Source organism: Leptonychotes weddellii, chromosome 1, assembly GCF_054177405.1.
Source record: "Leptonychotes weddellii isolate Sample4059 chromosome 1, ASM5417740v2, whole genome shotgun sequence".
In the NCBI taxonomy this organism is placed as follows: Eukaryota; Metazoa; Chordata; class Mammalia; order Carnivora; family Phocidae; genus Leptonychotes; species Leptonychotes weddellii.
This window is the reverse complement of record NC_138369.1, coordinates 112,439,201-112,466,344: the sequence shown is the minus strand read 5'-3', so window position 1 is coordinate 112,466,344 and position 27,144 is coordinate 112,439,201. Positions and strand designations below refer to the sequence as shown.

General features: G+C 36.4%; 1 long non-coding RNA gene and 1 pseudogene across 1 annotated transcript in view; both read left to right on the top strand.

The window, feature by feature from the left end:
• Positions 1-27,144, top strand: part of LOC115942533 (uncharacterized) — a 262,660-nt gene that overhangs the window by 176,277 nt on the left and 59,239 nt on the right. Inside the window, exon 4 of the long non-coding RNA XR_004077160.2 lies at positions 24,288-24,385. This is a non-coding gene — a long non-coding RNA (uncharacterized LOC115942533). The remainder of the gene's footprint in view (positions 1-24,287; positions 24,386-27,144) is intronic.
• Positions 14,161-14,561, top strand: LOC102733823 (cytochrome c oxidase subunit FA4 pseudogene; annotated as a pseudogene).

The window sequence follows — 27,144 nt, the reverse complement described above, 5'->3', positions numbered from 1 at the left end:
AAAGGCAAGGCTTGGCCATACCAAACCCAAACAAGAGATGTAGGACTCTAATTTAGGAGTCTGTCCACACTCCACTCTTGGAAGGGCCTTCCTTGAAGACTCTTCCTCAGAATAGTTAGGCCCAAGGCAGGGTTTAAAAAAATTTTGAGGTCCCATTCAGTCTCATCTGATGGTGTTTTATCATTTAGTTAATGAAGAAATATGTATCCAAGGAAAATCAGGACAAGCAAAAGAGGGAAATATTTAGGTTCTTCTCAAGGCTCAGGGCTTTCCAAGCCTTATTCTAAGTCTTCTATTGAAGACTGTAAACTAGAGGCAGTTGTAGATAATCTTTACTTTCTTTGAGAGAGAGAAAGAGAATTCAAACTAAATTTAATATCTGAGAAAAAGAAAGCGGAATCCACCATGGCTCATCATGATGTAGACCCTGTGGTCCAATGCTCTAGACCTAGATCCACTGAGGCAGGAATATCCCCTAAAGATTGGCATCTTCTTTGCAAGAAAAGAGCGTGAAATCTTCATTGGAATTTGTAATTATTCAGCTGTTCCAGAATTTTTTTTTAAAAATAAACTTATTATTTTAGACTAGTTTTAGAATTGCAGAACTACATGTGAAGATAGTATAGGGAGTTTATTAACTAAAGTCCATACTTCCTTCAGATTTCCTCAGTTTTTTCCTAATGTTCTTTTTCTGTTCCAAGATCCTCCCTATGGTACCCCATTGCATTTAGTTGTCAGGAATCTTTAGCTGCCCTTGGCTATGACAATTATGCAGAATTTCCTTTATCTTGATACTTTGGGAGTTTGAGGGATATTATTGGTAACGTCTTTTGTAGAGTGCCCCACAATTGGGATTTGTCTGACATTTTTATGACAAATATTTACAATGTTAGACTAAGGATATATGTTTTCATGAGGAAACCACAGATGTAAAATGTCATTCCCATAATATTTCGTCAATATGGCTTATCATTGTTGATGTTAACCATGGTCACCTGGCTTGCAGTAATGTCTTTCAGGTTTTTCTACTGTAAAATAACTTATATACTATACTGTATTGTATGCTATACTATATTCTTTGGAAGAAAGCTACTATGTGCAACAGCCCACAGTTAAAGGATAAAGAATTATGTTCCACCTCCTTAAAGATGGAGTATCTATACATATCATTTGGAATTCTTCTGCACCAGAGATTGTTTATTTCATTGATTTATATTGGTATGAACTCATGGATAGCATTTTATATTTTGGGTTATAACTTAATACTATTTTATTATTATTATTGTTAGTATTATTATTATTTTTGTTCAAGCTGTTCCACCTTTGGCTATTGGGAGCTCTTTCAAATGGCTTCTATATCCCTTTGACATTACCCCCATTGTTGTGTTTTTGTTTCTTTGAGCACTTTCTTACTTTCTGGCACTGCAAGATGCTTTAGGCTCATCTTGTATAATTTCTGCCCTAATCCTAGAAACAGCCATTTCTCTTAGGAGCCCTGGTTTCTTTTATTTGAGAATGAAATTAGAAACCAAGATTTGGGTGCTAGGTCTGCTCTTTGCTATTGAGGTCTTATTGCTCCTAGGCCCTTTCAACTAACAGAACAAGGAGATCTGTGCATGTATACTAATACATATATGTCTAGAAATATGTAACCATCTTTATATTGAGCTAAACATTAGTTCATACTGATGTCCCCAACTCTAATTTACCATATGGATCATTTAAGCCTCTTCCCCTTGCTTATCTGTAAACTCCCACTTCATGATCCACCAGGCTCTCACCATCCACCAATTACATAAATGTACAATCTCAGTATAATTGTCTAGTTATTTTGGAATTGTTAACCTGTATATCCATAGGAAATAACTTTATCAACTTGAATATAGTGCTACCCACCGTTCCCTTTGCCTTTATTCTTACTAACATTATATAGGTCAGCACTTTATTACTCTACCCTCTTCAGTGAGGTTGGTTTCATCTTGTGATCCCTGTCTTCCTAAATGAATTTTTAAAAACTTTGCATACATTAGGGTTGACTCTTTGTGGTGCAAAGCTCTGTGGGTTTTCACAAATGCTCAATGTCTTATATTGAACATTATAGTATCATATACATAATTATGCCACTCTAAGAAAAACCCTGTGCTTCACCTATTCAAACCACCCTACCACCCCCAAACACCTGGCAGAAACTGATCTGTTTACTGTGTCCAGAGTTTTCCTTTTTTCAGAATTTCCTAAAATTTAAGTCATATAGTATATAGGTTTTTTAATACTAACTTGTTTCACTTAGCAATATGAGCTGAAGATTTACCTATGTCTTTTTATGAATTGATAGCTCATTTCTTTTTATTGTTCAGTAATTTTACATTTTATGGATACACTACAGTTTATCCATTCACCTGTTAAAGGACATCTTGGTTGCTTTCAGTTTTTGGTGATTTTTAAATTTGCTATTATCTTTCACATGCAGATTTTTGTGTGGACATAAGATTTCAAATCATTTGGGTAAATTACCTGAGCAGTGCAATTGCTAGCTCATATGGTAAGACTATATTGAGTTTTATAAGAAATTACCAAACTATCTTCCAAAGCAGGTACAACATTTTGCATTCTTACTAGCAATGAATTAGAGTTCCTATTACTCTATATCCGTACCAGCAATTGGGACTATCAGTCATCAGATTTTAGTCATTCTAGTAGTTGTATAATAATATCTCATTTTGTTTTAACTTACTGTTCTCTGATGAAAAGTTAGCTTATGCTTATTTGCTATCTGTGTATCTTCTTTGGTTAGTTCTTTATTCAGATCTTATGCCTATTTTTTTAAATTGGGTTGTTTTCTCTTTTCTTTTTTTTCTCTCTAACTTTTTATTTAAATTTCAGTTAACATACAGTGTAATATTAGTTTTAAGTGTAGAATTTAGTGATTCATCACTTACATAAAACACCTGGTCCTCATCACAAGTGCCCTCCTTAATACCCAGTGGGTTTAACTCATTACCCATCCTTCACCCCACCCACTCCCCCTCCCCCCGCCCACCTAACTCCCGGTAACCATCAGTTTGTTCTGTATAATTAAGAGTCTGTTTCTTGGTTTGCCTCTCTCTCTGTATCTTTTGTTGTTGTTGTTGTTTGTGTTCTTATTCTTAGGAATTCTTTATAGATTTTGAATATAAGCCCTAGGTCATAGATAAGTTTTGGCAATAATTCTCCAAGTCAGTGCCTTCTCTTCATTCTCTTGACAGTGCCTTTCACAGAAATGTTTTTGATTTTAATAAACTCCAACTTACCAGTATTCCCTTTCATGGATCATGCTAATGGTGTTTTATTTAATATCTCATTACAAAGTCAAGGTCATGAAGTTTTTTCTGTTATGTTTTCTTCAATAAATTTTGTACTTTGAATTTTACATTAAGGTGTATGATCCATTTTGAGTTAATTTTTGTGAAAGGTATAAGGTATGTGCCTTGAATTATTTTCGGCATGTGAATGTTCATTTGTTCCAGCATCATTTTTTTTTTTTAATAGATGACCCTCTCTCCATTGAATTGTCTTTACTCCTTTGTAAAAAATCAGCTGACTATATTTGTGTGGGCCTATTTCTGGGCTGTCTGTTCTGCTCCATTGAACTATGTGTCTGTTCTTTCACACTGTCTTGATTACTTTAGCCTTAGTAAGCCTTGAAATTTGATAGTGTGTGTTGTCCAGGCTTGTTCTTCTTCATGACTGTGTTGGCTATCCTAGGTATTTTGCTTTTCAAAATAAGCTTTAGAATCAATTTGTTGATTTCTACAAAATAGCCTACTGGGTTTTTTTTTGGGGGGGGTTACCAATTATTTTATTTTTTTAATTCCAGCATAACTAACATACAGTGTTATATTAGTTTCAGGTGTACAGTAGTGATTCAGGAATTTATATATTACTCACTTGTGGGTTTTTAATTAGGATTGCATTGAAGTGTACAGATCGAGTTGGGATGGATTGACATCTTTATAATATTGGCTCTTCTAATCCATAAACATGGAATATCTTTCCACTATTTAGATCTTCTTGAATTGTTTTCATTAGTGTTTTGTAGTTTTGCACATATAGTTCTTATAATATTGTGTTAGATTTACATCTGACTTTACTTTTTTTGGGTGCTATTGTAACTGATCATTTTTTTAAATTTTAAATTTCAAATATTCATGTATTCTGCTGTTGTTGGGTGAAGTAGTCTATAGATGTTCATTATATCCAGTTGATTGATGGTGTTGTTGAATTCAGCTATGATTATCTCCTAGAACCTCCAGAAATGGATTCAGTCTGCACACATTTTTTTTAAAGATTTTATTTATTTATTTGAGAGAGAGAGCGCACAAGCAGGGGGAGCAGCAGAGGGAGAGGGAGAAGCAGGTTCCCAGCTGAGCAGGGAGCCCGACATGGGGCTTGATCCCAGGACCCTGAGATCATGACCTGAGCTGAAGACAGATGCTCAACCGACTGAGCCACCCAGGCACCCTGCCCACATTTTGACTGTAGTGTGGTGAGACCCATACTGGACTTGTGACCCACAGAATTGTAATAAAATATATATTGGTTCAAGTCATTAAATTTGTTACAACAGTATTAGGAAACTAATACAGAAGGGATTCCCATGCTTCATCAAAATTCCAGTGGTGTCCATGATACAAAAAAAGGTTAACAACTGTTCTGCAGTTTAACTCAATACCATAGTCCCAGAATCTTTGAAAAGGTAAAAATTATGCCATGAAATAACTGATGGGCATTAAGACATCCCAAATATTGGCACTACAAATGATTCCATCTACACTAAGAAAGGTAAAACCATTGTACTAACCTTCTTACTTTTCCCTTCTGGTTTGGTTCCTTTGTTTTCAAACTTCAGGTCCATGGCTGATTATGACAGTTTAGGTTTTCCCTCAGATATTATGCTGTATATGTAAACTCAGGCTTCTAATCTAAGAATAACTTCTTTTTTAAATTTTATTTTGTTATGTTATGTTAATCACTATACATTACATCATTAGTTTTTGATGTAGTGTTCCATGATTCATTATTTGCGTATAACGCCCAGTGCTCCATTCAATGCGTGCCCTCTTTAATACCCATCACCAGGCTAACACATCCCCCCACCCTCCTCCCCTCTAGAACCCTCAGTTTGTTTCTCAGAGTCCATAGTCTCTCATGGTTCATCTCCCTCTCCGATTTCCCCCCTTCATTTTTCCCTTCCTAATATCTTCTTTTTTTTTTTTTTTAAGGAATTGATTGCCACAAGCAATCAAATTAAATATAAACTTATATCATTGAAGAATGCATACGAGTGGGAAGATTGTGCCAGCAACATCTAATGAGGAAAATAATGTATTAGAAATATAGAAGAGGAATAGCTTGTTCTGAGTATGCTTCTCAGGTTGGAATAAATTACATTTTGTTATAATCTCAATATCCCTTGGAAAGAGTAACTATGAAAATGTATGTTGGTGCTAAAGCAGGATTACCATGTATTCTTTATGAGAATGCATTTTTTAAAGCAATAATCAGAGGACCATGAAACTCTTTAAACACCCATTAGAATTAGAGAGTCGTAGAAATCTGAATTAAAGGCTGCTGGAGTATTGTAATATTCCTACCAGATAACAGAAAGTCCATAGGCAGTTATGTGAGGAGACAATTCTTGAAGAACAGATCTTAGAATTTTTCTTAGAATATACTTTTTAATTAGCCTCACTTTAGCACCTTTCTTTCTTATAGTTTGCCAAAATTTTCTATATCTTTTATTCATAGCTTTTTGTTCCCAGGATTGTTCAACTTAGCCCATAAAAGAAAACAACATTGTCTTTCTAAGCATTTGTTCCTGGAATTGGCAAGTTTAGGTGAGAAAAGATGGCATGCCATTGAAAGTGACAGCTTGTTATCTTTCAGTCAGCTCTTATCTCAAGGTAAAATTCCACTCATTCTGCATGATCTGGGTAAAGACCTTCTTCCTTAAGATATTGTACCACTTCATTCCTCTGTAGTTTGCTTCCTTCTCTGAAAATCTCCAAGTGTCTGGCATCTGTAGTTATTAACTTGGGTCTCAAGCATTCTTTCATTCACTCAGTCATCATTCGTTCAGCATGGTTTGAATATCTGCTGTGTGCCAGTCTGGCCACAGGGCTCTGCAGATACAATGGTGAATGGGATTCTGACTATATCCTCAATCTAACAGGGAAACATGTGTGAAAACAGATAATTATAGTACACTGTGAGAAATTGTAGTAGAGCTTGGAAGTTTCTATTATGTATTGACAATTACATAATTACACTGTTTTGTTCTTTAGCTATTATTTAAGCCCCTCTAGTGCCCCTCCCAGTATTTACTGCACTGATGTGCACATAATGCCTATTCTTAATTAAGTCTTCTTGATAAAACCTTGTTTCTCTTCCTTTGCTCTTCTCTTGCCTTCCCTTATTCTTCCAGCTCCTTACTGTGCACAGGGAGAAGGCATTTCTTCTTGGTTACTCCAGGGTATTATTTTGAGTTAGTAGAGGGTGGTGGTTAATAGTACAGACTCCGGAGTCGTATTATCTGCGTTTGAATCCTGATCCAGTCACTGGATAGCCTTTTAACACCAGGTAAAACATTCAGTGCCCACATTTCCTCATCTGCAAATGGGGATGATAATAGCACTCATCCTCATGAGACAATATGTGTAAAGTCGCTGGCGTACAATAAGTACCACCTGGACCATGGCATTATTGATTGACAACAGAACAGAGGCTGGCCCTTCAGTTGATAATTTAAAGAAAAATAGAAAAGCTATTAATAATAGGCTTATTGTTTTCATTTTTCATTGCACATGCCTGTCAGAGGCCTCTGCAGCATAGAGAGAGGGGTCCCTTAATATGGATCAAAATGGAAGGTCATGGAAGGATGAGTTTCAGATCGTCAATACTTGGGAGAGCAGAGGCAGTGTCTGAGCTGCCAGAGAGTCTGGCTTTTGCTCATCCCAGAAGAATCCTTGGGCTTTGGCTTTACGAGAGAACAGATAACAGTTTCTACTATCTGGAAAGATCAATAGATCTTCTAGGTGATAGAATTGAGATTTGAACCTATGGTTCAAATCAGATCCATCAGATCCAAGCAGTGCTTGCTCATAATTATTCTCAAGGCAACTCCACAGCAGAGAGCTGGAAACAAGAGTCTTAGTGGAAAAGCGCTTTGTAAATGTCTACAGGTAGCTGGCTAAACTCGGGGATTTTATTTTATTCAGGGCTGCTAACTACCTCTTTGCACCACAAACTGTGGAGAAGCTTTTGGGTTTTACATTTTATTTTTTTTTATTTTTTTTATTTTTTTAAAGATTTTTTTTATTTATTTGACAGAGAGAGATACAGTGAGAGAGGGAACACAAGCAGAGGTTTTACATTTTAAAAAACTGCATCTCATCCCTCTCAACCATAACCATTACCATATATAACATATGTATATATATATATATATATATTACAATTTTTATTTTAATTTTTATTATATCTGGCTCCTTTAACATTTGTTATATGATTAGTTTTCTTTCATTATTTGCTAGCCACAAATGAATCTGGAATCTTTTATATATTTATTATATAAATGTAGATAACTACGTTAGGTGTGTTTCATAGACAAATCTCTCGTTTTTAATCCAAATCACTCTTAGCTACATAGTTTTTGCAGCACTTTGAATTCTAATCTTAATTTCTCATTTCCTAATTGAAACCTCCAAGACAAACAAGCAAGCAAACAAACAAACAAGAAGAGAGAGACAGAAAACTTCTTTTTAGGTGATCCCAGATTGATATTGTATATCGGGAAAGTGCAGGTGTTCATATGTATTTGCCCAATTAGAAAAAATTGTTACATACTCTTGTTTTTGCATGAAAATACAGAATTACTCTCTTTAACTTTAGGAAGAGAGGACTGGAGTGAGACATTTTATTTGCAAATGGAAGCTCTCCATTATTACACACTTTGTGGAACGTGTTTGCCAGATTTCAGTGGCACTTGGTTGCAACTCTGCCTTCACTGTCCATGGTCCTTGAATCTCTGCCCTCTTCCTTGACTGTGGGAATTGTGGAGTAACTACTGTCATGCGGCCAGTCCCAAATAATTAGCCAGGTTCAATTTTTATAATAATCAAGCCAAGAATAATGACATGATAATGGGAATTTAGCAGCAACATAAATTATCTTAGATTTAACAAATCACATTAGGAACACATTAAAGAAAGAAATACTGTTCCACTTTTGGAGTGACTTCATTATGTGACAAAAAAGAAACTGAAATGAATATGAGCTCTGTAACTTCTAGAATTAACGGAAGTGCACTTAGATATGGGCATAACTTTGGTGAGGTAAAATCTCTGTAAACTAATAAAATTTAACTCATTTCTTTAGATGAACATCTCTAAATAGAGCTATACAATGATGAGTACCTACTGGCTTTTATGCCTGTAGTTCCTCATAGTCATCTGAAATGAGCCTGTGGTTAATAGTTTGCAGCTAATATAATTATTATTTTTTCCACTACAGGCAAGGCATAGTTCCTTCAGGACTTTGGAAATGCCCTTTCTGACTTCTTTCAGGGAGGTAAATGATTGCTTTATCAATTCCATGTCCATAGGAACTGTATTCTTTTATTAGATCAAATAACGCTTTCTATGGATCAACTTGTCTCAGTCTTCACTTATCTTAAGAGAAGGGAGTTATAAGGCCACAGTAGAGATTTCTCACTTGGTTTGCTGGTAAAGGATGAATGTTGAAAGAGAATATAATCATGACTCACACAAATATAGAATTAATACATGTCAAATGTTTTATTTCACTCATTAACTAATGAAGGAACTGGAAAAGATGTTAAAACTAATCAGTACAAAGGAGAGTCTAAAGAGCCACCTAATATATAAGCTCATCAGAAAGGCTGATTTAAATTTGCTTAATAGAAACAAAGCTGACTTCAACAGTGGAGAGGGAAGTCGATTGAACCTCCACTGGACAGAATTTATTTGCGTGCCTGTAACCAAGAATTCTTTGGATTACTATGTTTTCTGCCAGTTAATGTCTATCTTTACAGAATTATAAAATATCTAAAAACAATGAGAGGCACAAACTCCATAAAATTTAGCCCTGAGTGTGTTCTAAACAATGTATTGTTTTCATTGGATACCCTTTAATCTTTTGGTCCATTTCCTTAGCTTTCACAGTTTTTCCCTACAGAGTGCTTTCTTCTTTTGACATTAAACCTTTTGATGGTCTCTGAGGAGGTGATATTCCAATTTATGTTTCAAAATGGTTTTTATGATCTCTGCTTAAGCCCACCCTTCCTTTTCCCCAACTTCTGCTTAGGCTACTCAATGTGTACTAGAGATCATATCTTAAAATTGGAAAATGATCCTGAAGAGCACCTGAAAATGATCACATTTGGCTCATTTGGTGAAGCTTTTGTGTGAATGGAATAAGAATGGAATGGGAGGAGGGGAGTTTTAGACATGTTAAAATGCATTTTAAGAAAAGTGAATTTGAGGTCTTTGTGCTTAGCGTGTTTGTTATTTTTTATAGTAGTTAATACAGTTATCTTAAATTATAGCAGGAGGTTTATCAGTTATATATTGTGAAACATTAACACAATTTGAAGGCCACATGATCCAAACTTCTAAACAATTTTTTTTTTAAGAGAGAGAGAGCATGAGAGCAGGGTGGGGGAGGGGCAGAGGGAGAGGAGAATCTTAAGCAGGCTCCATGCCCAGTGTGGAGCCTGATGTGGGGCTTGATCTCGCGTCCCTGAGATCATGACCTGAGTGGAAATCAAGAGTCGGACGCTTAACCAACTGAGCCACCCAGGCGCCCCTAAACAATTTTATTATTACTTCACTAATGAGTTAATTCTTTTACTCACTAGATCATAAACTTTGTAAGAATGACAACTCCATCAGTTTTTGTTCACTATTGTCTCCCCAAAGCCTTGCCCAGTGTCTGATGCATAGTATATATGTAATATATGTTTATTCAATGAAATTTTAAGAATAATTTTTTAACCACCTGCTCTTTGTGTGATATTGTGCTGGGTGCTGTGAATTAAAAGTAAGTTACAGTACAATTCTTATTTTCATGATCTTTTCCCCAAAGGAATTGTTCCTGGTGAGAGAATTTCAGGCAATATGGCAGAATGACAGAAAAATAATTTGAGTTGGTCCCCAAATCACACCATATAGGCAAATTTTTACTGCTTTTGAACATGTGGTTAATATTTTTAGTGAGATCTGCTCGTGCAACATGCTTGATGTCACCAAGAGGTGGCTGAGATATATAACATTCATTGGCTTTTGTAGCTGTTCTTCCTCAGGATTTCCCAGCAACACTTTACCACATTTCTGATTCTGATCAGTGGCTCCTTTCTAATAACAGCCTGAGAAAACCACCAACACTAGAAAGTATTATGTGCCAGAAACCAGGTTAAATACTGTGTAATTGTTATCTCATTCAATCCTTATAACCATCCTATGGAGTAAGTGATAGGTTAAGGATCACGACTGCAATAATACAGCTAGTGGATGGCAGAATTAGGACAGGACTTGAGATCTACCTGAATTCAAAAGCTGTAACCTTTGCCACTAATCTGTGTAGGAACTGACATGATTAGAATAGGGTTGAGTTGGTATTGAGTGTGTGTGTGTGTGTGTGTGTGTGTGAGAGAGAGAGAGAGAGAGAGAGGAGCAGGGTAAGGTTTTCCCCATATCATTGCAAAATCAAGAAAAAATGTACATTATTCATTTGTGTTCAGCTTTAGACTTCTTACCATCCAGGATTCTGTTCAATGAAAAATTGCATAGTGACTCTGAAAATTGAATCAATACTTCTATTAACTGTAACATGCAATTTGAAGGTTCAGGAGGTGACTGGATTATGTTTTGTAGAGTTATTTTCCTCCGTTGGTGGAGTCTGTGTGGCCGTAGAGGTACCAAGGAGTTTTTTAAATGTGTCTTTACTGCAGAGAGGTCATTTAGTCTTTCATACAATGGCTCTTTGGCCCTTTCATCCACCCCTGGCCCAAAGAGTTCAGAAATAGGTGCCGTGTGCCCATGATCAATCCTTCAAACCTTTGTATTTGCAGGACAGCTTGGCATTTTTCTTGTCACCTTTCAAAATTTCCAATACCCTTAACATTTGATTTTTTTTTCTCAGAATGTTCTCTTAAAATGTCTACATTTCTATTTTCTTTAGTTTTGCTTCCAATTTTGAACTCAGTGTACTTTTCTGAAGTCATTTCCCTCCTTCTAATTAACCTGATTCTATTACACACACATTCCCTATTCTTAGCTTCATTGTATCATCTACATAAATTACTAAAGTTATTTCAGCTTTATCTCAGACCTCCTTTAACACCTACTCTTCAGAGTTCTTGGTTTCTTGCCATTATCCCTGATTAGTCTCACATCTCTTTTTTCTAGTAATGACCTGGCAAGAAAATAATTTTTTTAATGTTACTTTCACTTAATTTAATTCTTTTTACCAAGGGGCCAATTTGCTCAGATCACAATGCCACTCTGAATTCTTTTCATTGTCTCTTTCTAATATCCCACTAATGTGAACCGAAAGTAAAAAAAAAAAAGAAAAAAAAATTGAATGTATAAGAAATGAGAATAAATGCTATTAAAGATTTATATATTTATTTAATTAAAACATATACTTCATCCAGTTTTGTTGGTCTAATTTCTAAAAGGTAACTTTTGGGTAAAAAATAATTACACAAACAGTATATTACAGCAGAACAATTATTTTCAAGAGTTTAATTTTCAATTTTTATTTGATCTATGATTAATACAATATTTTATGTATGTATGTTTTATTTATTGTAATTTTTCATTGAAACATTTGTAAGGGAAGTAAAGCATCATTAACTCTCATGTAGCCATCACTCAGTTTCAACCATTTTGAACTCATGACCTATCAATCTGGTTCTATCTACACACCCAACCACTTCCTCCTTCCCTCTGGAGTGTTTTGAAACAAATTCAGACCATCATATCATTTTATATGACTATTTCAATATGTATTCCTAAAGCTCTCCTCTGGAAGAAAAGCAGTGTAATACCATAACCAGTTTTGAACTCTAAAGGACAGATAGTAGACTCAACTGTATCCAGCTGTGTTCTCATTTCCATTCTCTTACCCAAGTTCTAAGCAAACACATCTAATTTGTCTATTGCAAATCCAAGACTAGCAATACTATTAAAGGCAAGAAGAAACAACATAATTTATCATTAGCTGTGTCCTAAATAAATAAATTAATAAATACATATACATATGCAACAGATATATGATTATATTTGTAATATATATAATGCTTATATAACCTATGTGTCATTATTAAGATATGTGTTATTATTATTTACATTTTTTTTAAAGATTTTATTTATTTATTTGAGAGAGAGCACATGAGAGGGGGGAGGGTCAGAGGGAGAAGCAGACTCCCTGCTGAGCAGGGAGCCCGATGCGGGACTCAGTCCCGGGACTCCAGGATCATGACCTGAGCCGAAGGCAGTCGCTTAACCAACTGAGCCACCCAGGCGCCCATTATTTACATTTTTTATAAATAAGGAAATGAAACCCATGATGTTAAGAAAGACTCTATGTCACTCATTTAGTGAGTGACAGAATGGGGAAACAAACTCAGGTCAGCCTTTTTACTCTGCTGTGCTCTGTAAGTAGGAGTAGGCTCCTACTTCACAAGATTAGGAATTGGCTTCTAATGCGAAGCTTTGAGAGTAAGTTAATTTGGGCCGTGATCATACAATAACTGCTTATAACTGCTTCCTGGATAGATTTTCCTAGTTCTGGTTCTCTTGTTACCCAGCCTACTGCCTGGGTTCCTCTTCTCCCTGCCAGTCATTTTCTGTCCTTACCTGATCCACTGGAACCTCCACCATCTTTGTGATCTCTGTACATTTGACAGGGTCTGAGCTGTGGCTTACTCAGCTCCTGGTCCAGCCCCAGAACCCTACCCTTAAATTTCATTTTGTTAACTCTTTTGGCCTGATCTAATCACCTTGGCTGAATTGGCCAAAAGTTTCACATTGGCTTTATTAAGAGCTATGTGGAAATTTTATTTATGGACATACTCTGAGAATGGATGCTTACATGAGGAAAAAAACCATCATATTTTCTTAGCTTGGGGATTTTTAGTTGGTTTACATTTCAGTGAGAAGGTAGGGAATTGGCAGATGGAAGGGAGAAAATAGAAAACTCAGAGTAGATTTTAGTGGGGGAAAACAATAGTTTTATCATTCATTTATCTGCATCTCCTTATCTATATAATTTTATAGCTTTATTTTTTTACATATTTTATGGAGGAATTAAAGACATTTGCAATAAGAATATAAATAAATGTTAGTGCAGAAATAAAAAAGACAAGTCCAGAGAAAACATAAAAGTAGACAGACAAGTCAAGAGAAAAAAGAACACACATATGCAAGTAATAGGGATTTATCAGGTTATTGTAAATTACATTTAAATTTAGCTCTCAGTTTTCTTGAAATAAATTTGGAAAGATATAGTCAGTGACACAGTTTTTGTTATCAGTGAAGAAGATGCCTGTCATTTGCTTAGGGGAAGTCATGCTTCTCCCAGCAGTAAGTTAGAAAAGACGTTTTTCACTTTGTTTTTTATGTAGGGAGAGCTGAGTGATTTGGTGGATAGTGTCCAAAACAATATTTTAATAAAAATAAGGATAAAATAAAATAGCTATTTCCTTTAACTCTAAGATGAATGTTGACCTCATGAGATTATTTAGTGAACAATTAAGGCAATAAGTATGTTGAAATTTGTATCACTTGATGTAGCATAGAAATTAAGATATGCAAAGATGATAAAACATTTTATCTCCTTCAAATAAATATCACTTCCTTTAAACAAACTTTCAAGGATAAGGTAATCACTTTGTTTAACCAAACTTTCAAGGACATGGACAATTTGGGATTGTTGTATTGTCTAATGAGGGCTTGGAATGCCTGTGTCTGGTGTTATTATTTGAGGGTGCATGTACTTACTTTAGAAAGCTGATAAGTGCTCGGTGTAGGGATTGCCTAGTGCCGGGCCTTGCAGATTTGATTTTTGTCTTCTGGCCTGGAGGCCTCTGCCACAACCATGTTATGCCAGATCCTTTGTCAGACCAAGAAGCATCCAGGCTTGATCCCCCTTTTCATATTTATTGGGGCAGGAGGTAGTGGAGCAGTGTTGTATGGCTTGTGCCTGGCATTGTTCAATCTAGATTATCAGTTGGGATAGGAAGAATAATCCAGAACCCTGGAACAAACTGGGTCCCAGCGATCAATACAAGTTCTACTCAGTGAATGTGGATTGCAGCCAACTGAAGAAAGAAGGTCCAAACTACTAAATGAAATGTTTCACTATAAAGTTGCTTAGAATGAAGGCCTTCCAGAAGACATCTGCATGATTTTCCACTTATTCAGGAAATATTTCCCCTCTAAATGCATGAAATCATGTTGGTGTATTGTTGTTGGGGTTTACACTGATTAATAAATGTCTGAAAGTTGAAGAAAAAAAAAGAAAGCTGATAAGCAAGTTGGTATTCTTTAGATAAAACTAAATAATCTGGTTAGACGTCCAAAAAGTTGTTGGGTTTTTTTAAGGGAAGAGGGTGAGGCAGTCTGGAATCAGACAGAGTAAGCTGCTAACAATGGTTACCATTGGTAAGAGAGAGTTGGAAGCAGTTGTCTATTGTTTGAATTTTCTATGCTGCTATCTAGATGGTGGGATTGTGTTCACTTCTACTTCTTTGTTTTTATATAGTTAAAAACCTAGCAAATGCTAAAATGAATGAATCAATAAATTACATTAAATTAAATTAGATTAAATAATGAAGATATTCAGGACACTTATTTGGATGGATACTTACAGTTGTCAATAGTAGATGTGCTGCATAATCATCTACGTAGGGGAGAAAAATCAAAACTAGAACATAGCATTTATAAAGCTGCTTTACCCTGCAAAAGGTGGTATAAATGTGCACTATAAACAATTATATTTTAAAGACATTGTCTCTCAAAAAAGTTCATTTCAGTTTACCACACTGATTACATGTTCACTAGGCACTGGGGGACACAAGAGAAAATATTATATTCCATTTTAAGATTTCCTGCAGGGCTTTCATCAATCTTTCAGAGTATGAGAATGGCCTCCATTCATGCCCTGGAGCATACCACCTACGGGCCGTCAAGCTCTGAGACCTCAAATAGCTTCCTGGAATCCTCCGATCAGCTGCCACTTGCCCTAATCTAAGCTGAAGGCATTGCTCTTCCATTATGCTGTCTGCTATTACAATTTTTTCCTGCACTGCTCTCTTTGCTCTGCACTTTCCACAGTCTCTGGAAACTCTGAACATTGCTTTTTACCTCTTGCCTTAAGTAAGTTAATTCCTTCAATGATAGGGCTCTCCCTTTTGCTCTATCAAGGGAGAGACTGATCCTACTTTTTGGATCAACTTCCCTCTCAGAGGTCTGAGGCCCCCTCTAACTTTGAACTTACAGGTAATGATTTTTTTTTTCTTTCTTGGAAAAAATATACATTTATAATGGTTCTGTTAATTATTGTTTTTAATAAGCTATGAAAATATTTGTGTGTACCATTCCCTGAGTGATATATTTTATATCCTGGCAAAGAATGAAATAGATGTTTTCAAAGTTCCTGCAAGAATTTTTTAGCCCCAAATTGTTCTAGTTGGCCATTTAATGTGGGACCTGACCAATGAACCCAAATGAAATGAAGCAGGGAGTTGTGACTCCCCTCACTATACTCAATAACTAATGCCCTGTGAAAGGAAAGGGCTAGAACAGCCCTTAAGGCTGAAGGAACTCATCCTCAGTGTCACACTCCATAGAAGTGTTGGGTGGGAGGAAGGTCTGAATCTGCTCAGACAGTTGAAAAGAAAAAAAAAAATAGGAAAAAAATCTGACAAAGTGCTAAAATCAAGGTGACTAATGTGAGACAGTAACAAAAGGGTACATCACTTGTGAATACATTTAGCTTCAAATAATAGAAAATCTACTGAAAAGGCCTACATCAGTAGGTGTTTATTCTTCTTATAAAACAAAACATCCAGAGTGGATTTTTCTGGTATTGGTTTAGTTGTTCCAGTTATTATCAGAGACCAGTGTTTTCTCCTCTTCTGCTCTGCCATCTGATTCTGCTGATCCTTCTTTCTGTACTTGCTAGCCTCTTGACCACAAGATGGCCACTTGTATATTCCAGGTATTATGCCCATCTTGACAGAAGAAGGAGAAGAACAGCCAATGACATCTATCCCCTCTCACCAGGAAAGCAGAAATTTATCAGATTTCTCAAGGAAACTTTTATTAATGCCTCATTGCCTTCAGCTGTATTCTGTGGGCACCCTTAAATGCAATAGAAGCTGGAGATCAGGGAGCACTCATTGTCTCCCCTGGGCCTGGGCATGTGACCACATTAAAGAGGGATCAAGTAGAAGGGCTAACCAAGGGTGGGGGGGTGTAGGGGGTGGAATTAGGAGTAGGCAACCATGAAGGATAATGGAATAACTGACTGGTCTCTGGGCCTCTTGGAGTCCTATAATATCTGCCTTCACTGCTTATTTTCAAAGATTCTAAATTAGGCTCAGACTAGAGTATGGGGTCACCATTGGTTTTTTTTTTTACATGTGCCTAAGATTATTTGACAATGACAGTTTTAGAAATGTATAGAAAGCAAATCCTTTATTCAAAGAAACTCTCTTGTGTTGAACTGTGGGGCTCCTTGTCCTGGGAATTGTGTAGAAAGTTGATGTGAGGTGTTAGAGATAGCTTAATTTTTTTTTCTGTTTTTGGCACTACCCAGTCCAAATGCCTATATCCTCTTGTGGGAGTATGGTGGGAAAAATAACTGACTCATATGTTGTCAATTGTAACTATAAATTTTGTTTTAATGTATGTGAGTTAATTTTTCTGTTTTTATCTCAGATTCTAAAGAAAAATCTGTGACCTTGGATTCTTTATGCAAACATAAAAGAAGCTAATTTAGTTAAAAATTGTGTTTATAGAGATCCAGGTTAAGAAGGGTTGTGTAGAAAGGCAAATCCTACACAGATAATTTAAAACTCTTTATTAACATCTAAGGTTAAAACGTAAAATTCTCTTTTAAAGTTTTTGATTGAAAGATGAATGGGCACTAGAACCAGAATAGAAGAATAAATCCGTGTGAAAGTTTAAAAAGTTGAGATCTTTATCATTTCCAAGATGCATTCCCTCTAGTGGATGAAAAATCTGTTATGAATCTTATCTTCAGTATCAGTACATTTTTAAGGAAACCTGCCAAGACCAGAGGAAATGCCCTTTTATTTGCTAGGATTTAATGAATGAATTGGGTGTTTTAGAAAGCTGTGAGATATACATTCAGAATTCTAAGAGATAGAATTCAGTGAAAAGAGAGATGTGTTTACCATCCAAGTTTTTCATAATTACTTTCATAAGTTGGAGCTCACATGACATTCTCTTTCAAAATCTAGAAGATAATCATATCTGTTCTTATTTGAAACATTGAGATGTGTGGGAGTTTTTATGAAATATTTTAAGCAGTAAGCACATATATATTTTCCTGATATAAAAAAGCTATAAAAATTTTCAGAACATTACATAAGTTTTGAAGTTGAATAAATGATGTCTTATGATGAAACAGGACCTTGTGTAGTTCCATGTGTCAGAAACACTTTTTCAAGGCCAACTGAGTGTTTCCAGGTTGGGAGGCAGGTTTGCTAATCTTTACTGCGCACACCATTACTCCTCTACCCAAGTGAAAAACTCCTGCCCTGCGAGGGTTAGGGCTCTGGTTGTACTCTCTCTTCTCTGCATCATCGTCAGCCATGAATGCCCACTTGCCATTTGTTAAAGTCTTAAGCACTAGCCTCACAGTTATCATTGCCATTCCATGTCCTGTCATGAGTCTGGCTCCAACTCACTGGCCATTCAGTCCTGGAACATCAATAACTTTTTTTTAAAGATTTGTTTGTTTATTTGAGAGAGAGAGAATGAGTGGGGGGAAGGGGCAGATGGAGAGAGAGAGAATCTCAAGCAGACTCCCTGCTGAGTGCGGAGCCTGACACGGGGCTTGATCCCATGACCCTGAGATCACGACCCAAACCAAAATCAAGAGCCAGCTGCTCAACTGACTGAGCTCCCCAGGCTCCCCTTGGAACATCAATAACTGCTGCTTTATTTCTGTCAGTGTTGGGGCCACGTTCAATCCACACGTGCTTTACAACTCACTTGGGCTTGTTGGGCTTCTGTAATTCTGGAGTCTTCACTCCTAGGTATCTGTGGCACCTCCTACTTTTTTCCTTGTCCTCTAAATGGTTCTGATTGGTCTCTTTTTAAAGCTCCCAGTTCTCCATATTTGCCTTGACTTTTGTTCCTCAGGCTGTCTCATTCCATGTGTCTTCCTTGCACCACCTCACGCCTGACATGGGAGCATCTAGATACTCATGAAGACAAAATCTACAGCTTCAGTTCAGAACTCATTCTTGACACCTAGGCCTGTATAACTTTGTACTGGATCTGTCAATTTGGAGGCCTGTATAACTTTGTACTGGATCTATCAATTTGGAGGTCTGAGAGGCGTCTCAAACTCAATTTGTTCCCTACGCACTGATCATTGCCTTTCACACCACATTACCCCATTGCCCATTCCACTGCTCTGGGGAGCTTAGTTTTCTATTTTTTTTCCTATCTCAGTATTGGCATCTGTTTACTCAAGTTATAAACCCAGAAGTTATCTTTGCTTTTTCCTTTTCTCCTCATTTATTCTATATAAAATAAATTAAGTCCTGTTGATTCTCCCTTCTAAATATCTCCACAATCTTTCTCAAGTGTGCTTATTTTGCCCTGTCTTTCTTGATATTACCTATTTATAGTGGAATATTTCTTTTTTTTAAAAAAAGATTTATTTATTTGCTTGAGAAAGAGAGAGAGAGAGCATAAGCGGGAGGGGCAGAGGGAAAGGGAAAGAGAATCTTGAGCAGATTGTCGCTGAGTGCAGATCCCGATGCAGGGCTCAGGCCTCGATCCCACGACACTGAGATTGGGACATGAGCTGGAATCAAGAGTCTGATGCTCAACCAACACACTACCCAGGCACCCCTATAGCGGACTATTTCTTAATAAGGCTACTGCAGTAGGTCTTGCTGCCTCCAGCTTCCATCTCATCTCAGCCTCTCTACCCCCAAAAGCCAATATAATAAAATTATGTCATTCTCTTTTAATAATGTCCCATTTTTCTTAGCCTAAATTCCTATTTGCTTAATTCATTCACATACACTTTCATGACCTGGCCTTTGCCTACTGGCTTTATTTCTTCCTGTTGCTTTCCTTGGTAAGCTCGAAGACACAGCCCATGTTATTCTTTCTGTTTGTAAAATTATATATATATATATATATATATATATATATATATATATATACACACATACACATATTTATATTTATATTATATTATATATAATATATTTTATGTTATATAATATGTGTATCAGAGCTAACAAGAGTGGAGAGGGAATTCCAACAGATAATTTACTTGACTCTAAACCTGAGCTATTGGATTCCCAGCAATGCTGCCTATTAATTATTCATTGTATTCATTCTTCTTGAGTGCCCACCATGTTATAAGCACTTTTCTGAGCACTGAGAAAGCAATGGTGAACAAGCTGAAAAAAGAATTTGGACAACACAGTGTAAGGAGTATAAAAGACAAATGAACAAGCAGTTATTGAGAGGTAAGTACTATAACCAGGGGAGTGCATGAGAGACAGATGACCAGTTATGGGGACAGGGAGTGGCTGGAGATTATATCAATATCTATCTATTATCTATCTACCTACGTATCTACCTATCTATATATTTATCTAATAACATGTTAGTAAAGTGCTGTAAGGGAAATGGGGTGGAGTGGAACTATATGGGAAAGGGTGTTCAGTGAAGGCCTTTGTGAGGAGCCGACATTTAAGCTGAGATTGGACGGCGGAGGAGCTGGTTATGGAAGAACTAGGGAGAAAGCATCCTAGGAGGAAGGCACCGCAAATGAGAGTTCCTCAGAACTTTGTACTTCCCTTCACTCACATGTGAATTTGGACAGTAATAATGACTATCACATAGGAGGGCTTTAGAGCTTGAATCAGATCAACCATATAAAGCATCTCTCCTACTATCTGGTTGATAGCACTAAACAAATATTTGTTAGTAATGTTATTAAGAATAAAAGTAGAACAAGTTGTTCTTTTTGGAAGGGAGACTTTAGTTCCAAGTATTTTACTCTATATACTGATGCAAATTTACTTTACTTACATGCTGTCAAATGAATTCAAACAAATTATTATTGGGCACGTACTATGGGTTAGGCAGTGTGCTGGATGGTGTGGAAGGCTAAAGAAATATTTAGGAACTAAGATCTCTTTTTTATATTCTACATTTTATTTCTGTTATTTATTACTACTTTGTCTCTCAATCTATTTTAGAAGCTGCTTCCCCAAGTGTGGGCCTGCACCCACACACACAATGCATACACTCTCACTCATGTATCTCTCCTTGTATTTTCCCTCTGTTTGGCTGCTTGGAGATTTGGTATACATGGCTTTTCTTGGGTGATGACCTTATAAATCATTTGACTCACAGTTGGTATTTCTGAGCATTTGAAATGCTCACGGCAAGAAAGCCTTCACATTTCTGAAAGAAAGGCTGTCTCAAGTACTGAACTTTATTGGAAAAGGAACCAGATGCTAACGGAAAATATAAATGTTATCCAAGAAAAGTTTTGCATTTGTATATTAAGAATAGTTTTTGTACCTAATAGCTACATGTGGCTACATTTCTTTTCTTGGAGTAGGTGTCTACTTCCAAGGAAATGATGACTGAAATGTTAGAAATGCAAAATTAATTAACACCTTGTATAGTTCATTTGGCTCCTGTGGATTCAGTAATGGCTTTATTTGTATATAACTGTGTCTGTTGCTTATTTTTGACAAGTTGGGACAAAATATCTGCTCTACACAATTTTGGGTTTCTGATGCTGCTGAGAATAACTGCAAGGATAAGAGGTAGTGAAAAGAGAATGAGAGACTGTAAAACATTATTGTGAGGGATTATGCTTTTGTTTGCCCTGATTATGTGTCCATCCTGGGTTTTTATTAAAAGTGAGAGGATATTTTAAGGTAATGGCTTTTTTTTTATAAAAACAAAGTTAAAGAACAGGATTTATTCTAATTACAGTCTTTCAAAACGTAAAGATTGCACCCTAAGGATGTTTTTATAACTTGATTGCTAAAGACAGTGTCCTTCAATAATGTAAGAGTGATCTAAATAGACATCTGAAAAAAGGGCCTTGAAAGCTTACCTTCACTGTGTTATCTATTATTCACTTGTTCTTTTGTGTTCATTTTACTTGCCACTTTCCCTTGAGACAAAGCAGTGCCTAAACTATCCCAAACAGGAAGAACTATTCTTTAAACCTAAGTTTCCCCTGATAAAACACCGTTTGTTTTGTGTACAGAATAAAACAAAAGAACATTTTTAGTATGTAGTTGTAGAGCAGATTGCAAAACAAATTTCATCAAGTTTATAGCTTGGTGACTATACATTAAGAGTTATTTCTCCGATATGAGAATGACCTCTTTTTGTATGTGTGTATATATGTGTGCATGCATATAAATGTGTGCATGTGCACATAAATATAAATATATATGTTAATGTAGTATATTTATGTATGTTTAAATCTTGAAAAGGCTTACTGATTATTTGTAGGGTTTCTAAATTCTTTTTTTAAGTGGTATTACTATTAGATTTCCCATTATAAGTTGGAAATATTTGAGAAACTGGTTGGTCCACAAAGTATTGGAATATAATATTGTGAAATTTGAGGTGAATTATTGTGGGTAATTGACCTTGGGAATGCAATGTATGTTAAATCTGGTGATAGATCCTGAGAACATTATTAAAACACAAGAGAACAACTAGTGTTTATTTATTAATTCAACATTTATTTGGCACCTATCAAGTGCCAAATACTGTGCTAGGTTCCAGAGTAGCAAACTGCAGTTGCCCTGGTTTTCAGCTGTCTGTCACATATCCCCGCCTTCCCTTGATGTCAGCATCCTTTCTCTTTGCATCAGCTCCCCCCCTCACCTTTTGGTTCTGGTGGGGAATGGTCATAAGGCGATTTCCTCTGAGCCCACCGTGACAGGCATTTGACAGGTTGAGCTAATCATGGTACTTGGCATAGTGACAAATTCATAGATGAGCCTGTGACTCAGGGGGATTAATCTGTGGATGCTTGGGAAGAAAGGTTTGCTTTCCTTTAGAGTTGCTAGCCTGAGATCACATAACCCAGGGTGTATCAGTTAGTGAACTGCAGTTTCTCAAGAGTTTCTCTGTTAGGACTGGATTTCTATCTCTTGTAGTCAAAAGTCCCAATTAATAAAATTGTGGATGAAACCATATATAAAATATGGTTCTAGCCCTTTAAGTAATTCCATCTGATTTGACAGATTTATAAAACAACAGTTCCAATGTAATACGAAAAGCACTGTTTGTAGTATGTACACAGTGTAAAGGAACCAGACAGGAGAAAGAAACATGCCTTAAGGGGGTATGTGAAGGTTTCAGAGAGTGATATTTGAGCTGGGTGTTAAATTTTGTGTGGATAGTCACCAAGGCAAATGAGAGAAGAGGGCTTACTAAAACCAAAGAGATGGATAGCATGTAAAAACATAGAAATCAGAAAATACATGATGTGTTCAGGAGTTATAAGAAATTCATAAACTGTGAAGAGAAGTGGGTGAAAGATGCAGTTGAGGTCTGGCGGTGGAGTGGGTGGGTTTTGATAGAATTTGAAAGGTATGTACCTGTGGAAAAAAGATATGTCACCTGTCAAACTCACAGACATAACTTTAATATTGGCAATTTAAAAAAAAATCTCAATATAACAAAGACTTTAAAAATAGTTAACATTGGAGTTTTAAAAACCTCTCAGCATTCCCTTGCCTTCTCCTGTGTCAGTCAGGCTCAGAACTTTCATATGCCCACCAGAGTAATGAGTGAAAGGAAACTAGGAAGGGCAAAAAAGGACGAATTATAAATGATAGATAATTGGGGGAGTCTTAGTTCAGGCTGCTATAACAAAAATACCAGAGATTTGGTGGCTTATAAACAATAGAAATTTATTTCCCAGTGTTCTGAAGGCTGAGAAGTCCAAGATTAAAGCACCAACAGATTCAGCGTCTGGGGAGAGATTGCTTCTTGTTTCACAGACAGCTGTCTTTGGGCTGTTCTCATGTGATGGAAAATGAGAACTCTGGTCTCTTCAGCTCCTTTCAAGAGCACTAATCCCATTCATGACCCTCATGATCTAATCATCTCCTAAAGGCCATGCTTCTTAATACCATGACATTGGAAGTTAGGGTTTCAACATATGAATCTTGGGGGGGCCCAAACATGTAGTCTATAACAGACTATCTTTAGAAAAGTGAAAGAATGGAAAGAAAAAGAGAGAGGGGAAAAAGCATCAGTGGAAGCTGAATTTTAAGAGTTTTTGAGGGTTTTAAACATATGAGCCTAGAAGCTAGAGACCAGAGACTGTAGGTAGCTATATTATGTTAGATAATGAAAAAATATTGGGAAACTGTATTTAATACCATTGCTGTGTGTTTTGAATGGAAGTTTCCCTTTGCTGCCTCTTCTGGAGATATTAATAAATATTTTTCAATGATTTTCTTTCATTGTTATTGTATATATGTTTCTTTTGAATGGGACACCTGATAAGGCTGTCCAGTTTTTATCAGCTTATATAAAAATAAGAGACTTCTCTACATATCTTCAGTTGAGAAAATGTTAAGTATACATTTTAAATCTTTAGCTTCACAGGGCTAATTATATAGAAGTATGTGTGCTTAATTTTATGTGCCAGCCTGGGTAGGTCACAGCACCTTGATGTACTACAAAGGTATTTTTAGATGAGATTAACATTTAAATCAGTAGACTTTGAATAAAGCAAATTACCATAATGTGTTGGGCCTCATGTAATAAATTAAAAGCTTTAAGAGGAGAAAAGAAATGATATTCCCAGAGGACTTGTGTATTTTCTTCAGTGCCTCCATTCTAAGCTCAGTCCTCTTGATCTTTTAACTCTGATGGTGAGAGCAATCAAGATGAAAATTCCAAGGAAAATCTCTGTAAAGTAACATGGGAATGGTTCTTTCCTAGTTGCTGGTCTAAGCACCTTCTGAAGACGGAACCTCTTCTGAGCAGAGAGTAGAGTCAGGCCCATCTGAACAAATTGGAGAAGATAGAATCAAAATAAGGTGAGTCCAAAAATGAGGATGAATCCCAGGGGAAGGAGCTACCTGAATTAAAATGAATTAAATGTCTTACCTCCAAAAAGAAAAGTTTCAACTCTTGACATTAGCACATTATTCCGAAAATGCCATTGTTTTAATCCTAATAACCATAAATGTTTTTCTCAGGTTCAGAGTTTATTGGTGGGTTCAGGAGTGTGGGAGAAGGAAGGTGTGCATTCCTTAGAGAATCCAAGATAAATTTTACATGCCTGGAAAACTCAATATGTATTATCTGCTTTCCTAAAAATTCCATGATTCTGTTAAAGTTTTAAAGTTTCTTCCTATCCACAACAATTTTTTTCTGCCTTGCCTTTTACTATAATGCTCCTTAACAACATTGATCATATAGAATGGTTGGAAAGAATGTAATTAATTTAGGCACAGGAATAAATATTAAGCATACTTCCTGAATTCACAGAAGAGTTTAAAATTTTTTTAGACAGGGCCCCTGGATGGCTCAGTCAGTTAAGCATCTGCCTTTGGCTTAGGTCATGATCCCAGGGTCCTAAGATCAAGTCCCACATCAGGCTCCTTGCTTGGCAGGGAGTCTGCTTCTCCCTCTACCCCTCCCCCCTGCTGTGTGTTCTCTCTCTCTCTCATGCTCTCTCTCACACTCTCTCTCTCTCAAATAAATAAAATCTTGAAAAAATTTTTTTAGACAGTGTTTCTAGTCTTTTAAGAAGCTCAGATCAATAAGCTAACATTACCAAGTGTCTGAGATAGTTGTTAGGCATATCCAAGGCTATTTAATAGATATATTTAAAACACAAATATAAAGCGTTATATAAACTCTGTGTAATTTGTGGTAATCCAGCTGGATCCAGTATTAAAGAGTAGAAACAGACCGGCAAAGAGAGCTAGCTTTCCAGAAGTTTACATTATTCACCTTATATCTAGTACTGCACTTAATACAATCTTATACTCAAATTAGCATTCAGATATTTTTGGAATGAAATTTTAAAACAAAAAACCAAAAGGTTCACATTTCAAGACGATTCTGGTGGTTTTTATACTGACATGGACAATTATCTTCTGGATAAGCACTGTGTACACACTCAGGATTTTACAGCATGCTTTTTAATAAAATTAAAAGACACATTTTCTGTATTCCTTAATGATATCAGCAATCGATGCCTATTTGCTGTGTCTTCACTTTTGTAGCATCCACTCTGTGCCCAGCTGGGAATGAGTGGCTTTATTTAGGAATGTTCCTGAAGCAATGCCAAAACTTTATGACCTCTTTGAGAGAGAGGAACAGCAAATCTCCCTGGTATTATTATTAGGGAGGAATACTGGTGAAAAAAATGCAACAGACTTTCTTTTCAAAGAAAAAATAGACTTATAATTGGAAAAATGTTTGGGGTTGTTCTTGGGGCCCTGGGTGGCTCAGTCGTTAAGCGTCTGCCTTCGGCTCAGGTCATGATCCTAGGGTCCTGGGATCGAGCCCCACATCGGGCTCCCTGCTCAGCGGGAAGCCTGCTTCTCCCTCTCCCACTCCCCCTGCTTGGGTTCCCTCTCTCGCTGTGTCTCTCTCTTCAAATAAATAAATAAAATCTTTAAAAAAAATAAAAATAAAATAAAACATTTTGTTCTTCCCTTTTGCAATCAATTCTCTAATAGACACACCATAAATACTACAAATAATTTGTAATATATGACAGTAATATAATTTAAATATATAATACAATTAAGGTAGATATAATAATCATTGCCAAGTTTTGAATGCAGACTGTGTATAGGGAAAGGTATTAGGCCCGTTATATGTGTCATTTTATTTATTGCCCTGAACAGTTATATAAAGTAAATTTTATTATCCACATTTAAAAGGTAAGGAAACTGAGACATAGTGAGGTTAAGTAATCTAGCTAGAGCGATAGAACTAGTAAGTGTATGGGGCTGGAAATTTGAGCCAGTTCTGTGATTCCAGAGGCTGTGCTTTTAGTTAGTAGCTATTTATCATCACCATCATCTTTGATGACTTGCAAAATAAGTAAATAAGTGAAAATAAATAAAGCAAAACATGAAACCTGTATGCAACATGATGGAAACATTTTTGCTTATCAAGTAAAAAGCAAGAGAATAAATTTTTCTGAAAGTAAAAGTTTACTGAATATGCCAGTATATAAAAACCCCCAAAAGCAAGTTCTGTAAACCTAGTTTTTGACTTTGGGTGCATTACTGGTTACTTTTCTTCTATTAGCAGCAAACCTTACTTTTAGAAATCTGGAAACAATGGGTACTAGTGCTAAGATTATAATGTTTGATAACCATTTTCTATTTTTGTTTAATTCTATTATCATCTGAACCAAAAAAAGAGTATTTTTCAGAAATATAAGAGTCTACTTTTATTAATTCATGCTTGTCTTCTAAATGGGATCAGATATTATATGTTGCTACTATATTTGAAATTCATGCTGAAATTCATTTTAGTTGGAATTATATGCAGTTGGCAAGCTAGGTACAACACTGTAAAGGGGTATTATATATAGACTTCCCTCTATCAGAACATACTTTAAATTCCACAGCAAATAAAAACCACCACTGCCACCATCACCGCCACCACCACCATCACCACCACCATCACCACCACCACCATCACCACCACCACCACCACCACCACCACCACCACCATCACCACCACCACCACCACCGCCATCACCACCACCGCCACCGCCACCGCCACCACCACCACCATCACCACCACCACCACCGCCACCGCCACC